Source organism: Mustela putorius, unplaced genomic scaffold (genome assembly GCF_011764305.1).
Source record: "Mustela putorius furo isolate JIRA1106 unplaced genomic scaffold, ASM1176430v1.1 tig00003898_pilon_pilon_pilon, whole genome shotgun sequence".
In the NCBI taxonomy this organism is placed as follows: domain Eukaryota; kingdom Metazoa; phylum Chordata; class Mammalia; order Carnivora; family Mustelidae; genus Mustela; species Mustela putorius.
This window is the reverse complement of record NW_025422047.1, coordinates 27,837,583-27,848,473: the sequence shown is the minus strand read 5'-3', so window position 1 is coordinate 27,848,473 and position 10,891 is coordinate 27,837,583.

The following is a 10,891-nucleotide window of genomic DNA, read 5'->3' as shown; positions in this document are numbered from 1 at the left end:
TGGCAAGATCTCATTCTCTTTTATGTCTGAGTAACGTTTCATTATATGTATATACCTTCATTATCCATTCATCTGTTGATGGACACTTGGGCTGCTTCCATATCTTGGCTATTGTAAATAATGCTGTGACAAAATAGAGGTGCATGTATCTTTTTGAATTACTATTTCATTTTCTTTGGGTAAATACTCACAGGTGGAAGTATTGAATTGAATGGTATTTGTTTGTTTTTAGAGATTTTAGTTATTCAGAGAGAGAGGGGAAAAAAAGAGAGCACAAGCAGGGGGAGGGGCAAAGGGAGAGAGAGAATCTCCAGCAGGCTCCGTACTGAGTGCAGAGCCTCAGATGGGCCTCAATCCCATGACCCCTGAGATCATGACCTCAGCTGAAACCAAGTGTTGGATGCTCAACTGAGCCATCTAGGAACCACAAATGGTATTTCTATTTTTAATTTTTTGAGGAACCTCCATACTGTTTTCCACAGTGGTGGCACCAATTTACATTCCCACCAAGAGTGCATTAGGGTTCCGTTTTCTCTATATCCTCATCAACACTTGCTCTTTTTTCTTTTCTTTTAGCATTGGTTGAATTTGTTTTTATTATTTATTATTTATGCTTTCTTTAAATCAGAGAGAGAGCATGTACCGGCAGGGGGAGTGGCAGGTGAAGAAGAAGCAGGCTCCCCGCTGAGCAAGGGGCCCAATGTGGGACTTGATCCCAGGACCCTTAGATCATGACCTGAACAGAAAGCAGACACTTAACGGCCTGAGCCACCCAGGCATCCCAACACTTGCTACTTCCTGTCTTTGGTTTTAGTCATTCTGACAGGTGATGTCTTACTATGCTTTAGATTTCCATTTCCCTGATAAGTTGTGATATTGAGCATCTTTTCTTGTATCTGTTGGCTATCTGTATGTCTTCTTTGGAAAAAATGCTTAGTCGGGTCCCCTGCCAATTTTTTTCCCTGCCCTTTTTTTTTTTTTTAGAAGATTTTATTTATTTATTTATTTGACATAGAGAGAGAGATCACAAGTAGGCAGAGAGGCAGGCAGAGAGAGAGGGAGGCAGGCTCCCTGCTGAGCAGAGAGCCCAATGCGGGGCTCAATCCCAGGACTCTGAGATCATGACCTACGCCGAAGGCAGAGGCTTAACCCACTGAGCCACCCAGGCGCCCCTTCTGCCCATTTTTAAGTTAGATTATTTGTGAGTTTTTTGTATGTGTTGAGTTGTATAAGTTCTTTATATGTTTTGCATATTAACCCCTTATTGGATATGTCATTTGCAGATATCTTCTCCCATTCAGTAGATTGCTTTTTCATTTTGTCAATGGTTTGTATTCCTTATTGGCCTTATAGCCTCCAGAAGTATAAGAAATAAATGTATGCTGTTTATAGCTATCCAGTCTATAGTATTTTGTTATAGCATCCTGAATGGACTAAAACAATGATCATTCTATTTATTCAGACTTTCCAGATTGAGTTGGTACATTAGCGACTTTTGCAAGGAGTTGTTTAGTTTTTTTAATAATTTATTATAGTTCATTATGAGCTCATGGATTTTATGTTGAATGTAAAAGGAAACAATCTGTAATTTCCCTAACATAAGTACCAGCTATTTTAATTTTTATGGAGTCTCTTCTGATTTTGTCCAACAGCTTACTTGTTGTTACCTAGCTATAATCAACAGGTATCATTGATTTTATATTCTGCCTAATATTACAGAATGTGAGCTTAATGTGAGTGGGAATTTTATTCTGTTTTGTTTACTAATATATTCCTAGTGCTTCAAATAGTGACCAGCACATAGTAGATACTCAATAAAGTCTGTTAAACGAACAAATGGATGAATATACTTCAGAAGTGTTTCTCTTAAACAATTCATCAAGCATACTGAAGTGTTATGACATGGTTGAAGACTAGTGTTGTTTGTCCCCATAGTAATTCTGTGACCTCTTTTGAAACTAATATTTACCAGTCTTTGAAAAGTGACATCCTGGAGAAAAAATGCTCTACTATATTTTCTGGAAGTAATTAAGCATATTATTATTTGTTTCATGTCAGTCTGGAAGGAACATAATAACAGGTGTTTTTGAGGTCTTATTTTTAAGCTATGGCCTTTGCTATTTTTATTCATGTTTGGAATTATATAATGAGGAGAGCAGGGCAAGCTGAGTGTGGTTAGGAAGTACCTGAAAAGATATTATTAGAATCCAGTATGGACCTAGGAATTGAAGGGGAGTGAAATGTAGCTGAAATAAAATTACCGCTGGGAGGAATAACAGAATGCCTGGATATACAGTGGGGAATTAGAAACAAATATGACTAAAATTTTGAATTTTAAGGGTATCGCAACTCTTTGATTCAGCAATGTTAGTAGATGTGTTAGGAGGAGAGGGCATGATATTAAAAGGCACAAGGGCAGAGAGTTATGTAAGCATCGGGATCTGGGTGGTGTATTAAGGATCAGATTGAAGGTTTCAGGACAGAGGTTACAAACTGGCACCTCACAAAACCGCAAAACCCTTCCAGATGGGTTTCATTTGAGTGAAAAGAAAGAAAGAAAAACCTTTAAGAAGGGGGGAGATTTGAGCATAAAATCCAATTTCCAGCATCTTGTAAAAACTTGAAAATGTGGTGACTTTGTGTCCTCATTTCTACCTGTCAACAGAAGACTGGTGTGGCACAGCAGCTGCCTACTGGAGTTGGGGCAAGTCCTCTCTGGTCCTCTGTAACCCGCTGCTTCCTAGCTGGAAGGCTCTCAGCCTAGGTGTTATTACAGTTCTAACTCTGGCAGCTGTGTTTCCCATACCAGGTCTATACCTGCTTTGATTGCCTCCCATTCACCCCATTAGTAAGGAAGGGATTCTTGTCCTGGGTTACACCCAGGGCCGAACACCTGACACGGGACAGATGAGATGAATAACAGTTTACTTATTTATTTTTAAATTTTTATTTTATTTATATTCAATTAATTAACATAGGGTATATTAAGAGTTTCAGAGGTACAGTTCAGTGATTCAACAGTTGCATGTAACACCGGTGCTCATTATCTCCTGTGCCCTCCTATTAATGTCCGTCATCCAGTTGCCCCATCCCCCCACCCCCGCACCCCCTCCAGCAACCCTTGAAGATTTCAGAACAGTTTATTAATCACAAATACAGCCCAGGGGGAGGAGGTCACACGTGTTGGAGGACAGTATGAGGGTTAGACTCAGAAAAAGGGTGAACAAGCAGGGGCTTTGGGAAGCAGACTATGTAGTGTCAAAAGGATGAGGTCACCCATGGTTCCCACATGGGAAGATTTGTCTGAATAATTTTACAGGCTGGCAGGAAACTGAAATGTGCTCCTCGGGATAAGCAGGTACTGTAACCTGGTCTCCGTGATAAGGAGGGTTTTTGGCTAGGAGAACTTATTCATGGAAACATGAGGAGGGAACTTGTGGTGAGGCCATGGGAAGCCCTCCCGGTATCACCAGCTGTCTGTCGAGGCAGCTTGTAATATTGGGCCTTTCACCAAAATACCGTGCTTCGCTCATGTGCTTGGATTGCTGAGACCTTGGAGACATTTCTACTCTATCCAGGGAGAGGAATTTTTCTAACTTTGAAGGTCTGAAAAATTGATATACATTGGTTATACAGTTTTTTTTTCCTGAAAATTAAAAAGAAATACAATGGAGGAAAGCCAAGAAAACTTTATTTTTTTTAATGTGCTTCTGCCCACAGTTGGTAGCCTCTAGTATCTTTCAGGGATTTTGCTATACAGAAGAGTATTTAAGTTGATAGTAAAAACTTTATAACAGAATTGATAGTGTAATAGGTTACCAAAGAAACAATTATTCATTCAGTCAACATTTTCCCATTTGTTCAAAAATGTTTATTAAGCACATACTATAGAAATATTTCACATTAAAGAAAGTTGAGGGGTGCCTGGGTGACTTGGTTAAGTAGCTGCCTTCAGCTCAGGTCATGATCCTGGGGTCCTGGGATCAAGTCCTGTATGGGCTCCCTGCTCAGTGGGGAGCCTGCTTCTCCCTCTCCCTTTAGCCCCTCCCCCCAGCTCATGCTTTCTCACTCTCTTTCCCTCAAATTAATAAATAAAATCTTTAAAAAAAAGAAAGTCGAGAGACATGATAACTGGGGGCAACCACTGATCCTGGACTGGGTCCCATACTGGAGAAAATCTTCTTCCCTGGAAGGGGAAAAATGCTAAAAAGCATTAGTAGGTCAGCTAACAAAACTGGATTATGGACAGCGCATTGTATGTATCAGTGTAAATTTACAACCTTGATCACTGTCCTGTGGTTACACAAGAGAATATTCCTGTTCCTGGGAAATACATGTTACAGTATTTATGGATAAAGGCCCTGATGTATGTAACTTACTCTCAGATAATTAAGGAAAATTATGGATATATGGGGAGAGAGAATATACACAAATTTTTAAAAAAGCAAGTGAGATAAAAAGTTAAAAATAGGTAAATCTAGATAAAAGATAAATTATTATTTTGCTTTTGTAATTTTTAAAACTTTTTTTCAAGACTTTATTTATTTGACAGAGAGAGACACAGCAAGAGAAGAAACACAAGCAGGAGGAGTGGGAGAGGGAGAAGCAGGCTTTCTGCTGAGCAGGGAGCCTGATGTGGGCCTCAATCCCAGGACCCTGGGATCATGACCTGAGCCAAAGGCAGATGCTTAACTGACTGAGCCACCCAGGCATCCCCCAATTAAAAAAAAAAAAACCTTCTTAAATGAATAAGCAAAATAGTGTTTCAAGTCTGCAGATCTCTGATGACAAACTTCCGTGGTGTATTATTTCTAGTGACCTTCATATTGACTCTGAAGTCCGAAAGATGGGTCCTTGCATCTTAGCTGCGGACTTAGGCCTGGTGCAGAGGGCATGCGCATGTCTGGGAGAGGACAACAATATGTGTGGCATCCCATCATTAAGCAAGTGATTGGCCATGATTTTTTTTATAAACATATAATGTATTATTAACCCCAGGGGTACAGGTATGTGAATCGCCAGATTTACACACTTCATAGCACTCACCATAGCACATACCCTCCCCAATGTCCATAACCCAATCACCCTCTCCCGATTCCCTCCCCACAGCAACCCTCAGTTTGTTTTGTGATATTAAGAGTCTCATGGTTTGTCTCCCTCCCGATCCCATCTTGTTTCATTTATTCTTTTCCAAACCCCCAATGTTGCATCTCCACTTCCTCATATCAGGGAGATTATATGATAGTTGTCTTTCTCCAACTGACTTATTTTGCTAAGCATAATACCCTCTAGTTCCATCCATGTCGTCGCAAATGGCAAGATTTCATTTCTTTTGTTGGCTGCATAGTATTCCATTGTATATATATACCACATCTTCTTTATCCATTCATCTGTTGATGGACATCTAGGTTCTTTCCATAGTTTGGCTTTTGTGGATATTGCTGCCATAAACATTTGGGTGCACGTGCCCCTTCGGATCACTACGTTTGTATCTTTAGGGTAAATACCCTAGTATTTAGTATTTACCCTAAAGCAAGTGTAGTAGTGCAATTGCTGGGCCATAAGGTAGCTCTATTTTAAACTTTTTGAGGAATGTCCATGTTGTTTTCCAGAGTGGTTGCACCAGCTTGCATTCCCACCAACAGTGTAGGAGCATTCCCCTTTCTCTGCATTCTCACCAGCATCTCTCATTTCCTGACTTGTTGATTTTAGCCATTCTGACTGGTGTGAGGTGATATCTCATTGTGGTTTTGATTTGTATTTCGGTGATGCCGAGTGATGTTGAGGGCTTTTTCATGTGTCTGTTGGCCATCTGGATGTCTTCTTTGCAGAAATGTTCATGTCCTCTGCCCATTTCTTGATTGGATTATTTGTTATTTGGGTGTTGAGTTTGCTAAGCTCTTTATAGATTTTGGATACTAGCCCTTTATCTGATATGTCGTTTGCAAATATCTTCTCCCATTCTGTCAGTTGTCTTTTGGTTTTGTTAACCATTTCCTTTGCTGTGCAAAAGCTTTTGATCTTGATGAAATCCCAATAGTTCATTTTTGCCCTTGCTTCCCTTGCCTTTGGCGATGTTCCTAGAAAGAAGTTGCTGCGACTGAGGTCGAAGAGGTTGCTGCCTGTGTTCTCCTTAAGGATTTTGATGGATTCCATTCTCACATTGAGGACCTTCATCCATTTTGAGTCTATTTTCGTGTGTGGTGTAAGGAAATGGTCCAATTTCATTTTTCTGCATGTGGCTGTCCAATTTTCCCAATACCATTTGTTGAAGAGACTGTCTTTTTTCCATTGGACATTCTTTCCTGCTTTGTCGAAGATTAATTGACCATAGAGTTGAGGGTCTATTTCTGGGCTCTCTATTCTGTTCCATTGATTTATGTGTCTGTTTTTATGACAGTACCATACTGTCTTGATGATGACAGCTTTGTAATAGAGCTTGAAGTCCGGAATTGTGATGCCACCGACTTTGGCTTTCTTTTTCAATATTCCTTTGGCTATTCGAGGTCTTTTCTGGTTCCATATAAATTTTAGGATTATTTGTTCCATTTCTTTGAAAAAAAAAAAAAGGATAGAATTTTGATAGGGATTGCTTTAAATGTGTAGATTGCTTTAGGTCGCATAGACATTTTCACAATATTTGCTCTTCCAATCCAGGAGCATGGAACACTTTTCCATTTCTTTGTGTCTTCCTCAATTTCTTTCATGAGTACTTTATAGTTTTCTGAGTATAGATTCTTTGCCTCGTTGTTAGGTTTATTCTTAGGTATCTTATGGTTTTGGGTGCAGTTGTAAATGGGATTGACTCCTTAATTTCTCTTTCTTCTGTCTTGTTGTTGGTGTAAAGAAATGCAACTGATTTCTGTGCATTGACTTTATATCCTGACACTTTACAGAATTCCTGTACAAGTTCTAGCAGTTTTGGAGTGGAGTCTTTTGGGTTTTCCACATACAGTATCATATCATCTGCAAAGAGTGGTAGTTTGACTTCTTCTTTGGTGATTGGCCATGACTTACATCCAAAATATAAACAATTTGAATCTTCTTAGATGTTGTATGGAGTTATATGTGTCTTTCTTCCCTTACTTCTGTTGGCATAAACTGGAATTTTCTTTCCTTTTTTTTTTTTAAGTTGCTATAAAAGACACTTGAATGTTAGTAGGTTTCCTTTTCTTAAAGATTTTATTTATTTATTTGACAGATAGAGAGAGCACAAGTAAGCAGAGCAGCAGGCAGAGGGAGAGGGAGAAGCAGGCTCTCCGCGGAGCAGAGAGCCCGATGCAGGGCTCAATCCCAGGACACTGAGATCATGACCTGAACTGAAGGCAGAGGCTTAACCCACTAAGCCACCCAGGCACCCCTGTTTTTTATTTTTTTAAGATTTTTAAAAAATTTTATTTGAGAGAGAGTGAGAATGAGCGGGGAACGGCAGAAGAGAAGCAGAGGGAGAAGCAGGATCCCTACTGAGCAGAACCCTGGGATCATCACATGATCCAAAGGCAGATGCTTAATGGACTGAGCCACACAGGTGTCCCTAAACCAGAATTTTCTTAAGTGTATCCTGTGGAATACCAGTTTCCCTAGACACTTTTAAAATAAGGGGGAAGTTCTATGATCAAAAGCATTTGGGAAATGCAGCATATGGTATATAAATAGCCTGCTTTTTTGTTTTTTGTTTTTGTCATCCAGTGTTTTCAAAACTTCTTTGTATGTGACCTAAAATTTTTTTTTCCTAATGTATGTTTGTATGTTTTAACATTAGCATTAGGATTCTGTGGAGCCACTTTGAGAAATCATGTTTTCAGCAGGAAACAGAGAAATGATTTGAAAAGATTTTAATAAAGAAAAGATTTACAAAGTGTGGGTATAATGTATAGAGACCATGTGATTTATTGGGCTATCCCAGGGGTGGCCAATAGGGAGACACTACGCTGGTTCCACTGGGGCAGGGAAGGAAGCAATTACCAGCTCTTGCAGAGGGAGAGCTATAGTAAGAAGGACCTCCTGAGAGGAGTTGTGGCCTCTGGGTGAGCTATGAATGTAGCCACTCCATGGTGACCCCTTTGCTTTGATCACCTGCTGGTGCTTTTCTTTTGGCAAAACCCAGGGGGAAACCCAGGGGGAAACCAGAGTGGGAAACTGGCGCAGGGAGCCAGTATGGACAGTCAGCCTCTTGAGGCACAGAAAAGTGTAGAGGGCATAGACATGGAGTGAAAAACAGCTGATAATCCACCGTAGAAATAATTAAGAACTGATTATGTTGGAAGAGTAAACCAGATTTTATTCCTAATAACTTTAAAATGTCACTGGAAGAGATTAACTGAATTACCTGTGAATAAAAAAAAAGTGCCCCAGGAGCGTTTTCCTCAATGTTTCCTTTTTGTTTTTGTACTTTGGAGAATAGAGAAGGAGAAAAGACTTAATTTCCACAACCTAATTATTGTGGAACAAGATTGGGGTACCACTGCTTCTCAGTAATAGGAAATTTCAGCCCTGAGTATGTTTACTATTTATAATTGCCACATGTTCAAAAAGCACAGCAAAGCTAAAACAGTAAGAGACCCTGAAATTGAGAGATCATTTGCTGCCTGCAAAGTTCATTCTTTCCTTAGTCCACAGTGATGACATTACAGTCAATTACCTGATGAATAGGAGTGATTGCCCCTTCTGGACTGGAGCTTTCTTGGAGAATAGCAATTCTTCCTCCATTCACTTTTCTCCTGACTCCATGCAGATGATAGGGAAGTCACAGAATGGATGGAACTTTGGTTCCTGAATCAATGCACAGAGAAAGGCTGCCTGCTGACCTGAACACCTGTTCTGAACAATTACATAAACAAGAAACAAACTTCTGTTGTATTCAAGTCATTATGTGTTGGCATCTATTAGATTCAGTAGTTTACTTAGACTATCCTAATACAGATGCCTTTTAAAGTTTTTATCTCAAACACTGTAATCATTTTTTACATATTTAAAGCCCCTAGATGGTAATCAAGATAAGCACCTATTTTATAGGTAAAATGGTGGGGCATAGGGAGAATCATTCATTCTTTCAACAAATACTTGCTGACCACAAGGAAATTTCGTTGCAAACAATTTATGAGATCATTCTGGGAGATTATTCATTCATTCACTTATTCATTTATAAATATTTACTTAGGGCTTTCAGTGTATCCTACAGGGCTCACTGTGTAGGATAAAAGACATACTAAATCTAAAAAAGTTTTGACATAAATTGCTACACTCATGAGACTAATGTAATTCATGAAACATATAAGAGGGGAATTTGACCTGGTCAGTGAAGAGAGGACATTCTTGTAGAAACAATGGCTAAACTGAGTTTACATATATAGGCTGGTGAGAAAGAGGAACTCCCCTAATGGGGAACACAGTATGTAGAAAGGCCCTGAGTTCCACAGATGGACAGAAGGGGGTCTGGTCTGGTGAACATATGGGGACAGGATGGAGGCCGTTGTGACTGGAGTGGCAGCAGGGGTTTAGGACTGAATCATGAGGAGTTCTACATTTAAGTTCACAGGAGGCTGAGGAAATAGAGGAGGCAGAAAAATTGGGCCCAGAAGTTAATTTCCACAACCTGATTATTATTGGACAGGAGGAAACAGAGCTCAGGCCACCATACTCAGCTCAGGCCACCATAACAGAATGCCACAGACTTAGGGGCTTCAACAACAGACGTTTACTTCTCACAGTCCTGGAAGCTGGCATGTCCAAGATCAACGTGCCAGCAGATTCGTTTCCCACTGAGGGCCTCATCCTGGCTTGCAGATGGCCCCCTTCTTGCTGTGTGTGCCCATGGCAGAGAGAGGAAGTGCTGGGGTCTTCCCCTTGTTCTCAGCACGAGTCCCATCTTGGGGGCTCAACTCTGGCCATCGGCACTAGACAGTCTCTGGGCCAGCCTGTGTGAGCTCCAGCTTTTGTTCTGCTCTCGGCTCCTGGTAACTGTGCTTTTCCCCGTCCTTGTTCTTTCCGTGGTGTTTCTTCTCTGTCTAGCCTTGCCAAGTCTCATCCTGAGGGTGCACAACTTACTATGCAGCCTGGAACTCAAGGGATCCCATTTAAGTTTCTCAGTTTCTCTCTTCAGTAGCACCCCCGCCCTTTTTTTTTTTTTTTTTTTTAGATCTTATTTATTTATTTGACAGACAAAGATCACAAGTAGGCAGAGAGAGAGGGGGAAGCAGGCTCCCTGCTAAGCAGAGAGGTGGGGCTTGATCCTAGGACCCTGGGATCATGACCTGAGCCGAAGGCAGAGGCTTTAACCCATTGAGGCACCCAGGCACCTCCCCTCCCTTTTTTTTTTTTTTTTTTTTAAAAAGCTGAAACTTGCCATGCAGGTTTCAGGAGCCTTGGTGGCTTTAAATTCTGCCGTCTCTTTTCTCAGTTTGTCAAACCTGTTCTGTTTGTGCATCTACCACTGATTACATGTATTAACATGTTTTGGTATTGGTTTTCTCAAATGGAATATGTTTGTTGAATTAGATAATCTCTAGAATTCTTTACAGAAATTCAATGATTGCCTCTGGAATGATCCGTTTTAAGAAGATTTTATCACAAAGAATCAAATACTAGGTTTACACTTAAAGTCTAAAAATTTTATTTTTGAAATTTTATACAGCTAACCAACACAGTTGGGGGGAGAATAGGCAGTTACGAGTAATGAAATATTCTGGTTAATAGCTTATTATCAAATATGCCACACACAAGTGGAAAATCTGAAGTCTTCAAAATTAATAATATATTCAAAGTGTTACGTTGTATACAATTTTTCTTAGGTGACTCAGAAGGTGTTTTGGGGTTGTGGTTCCTTACATGAACCATTTATGGACATGAATTATCACACTTTGAAGTAATAAGTGGTAGAAATTTCTAGTTG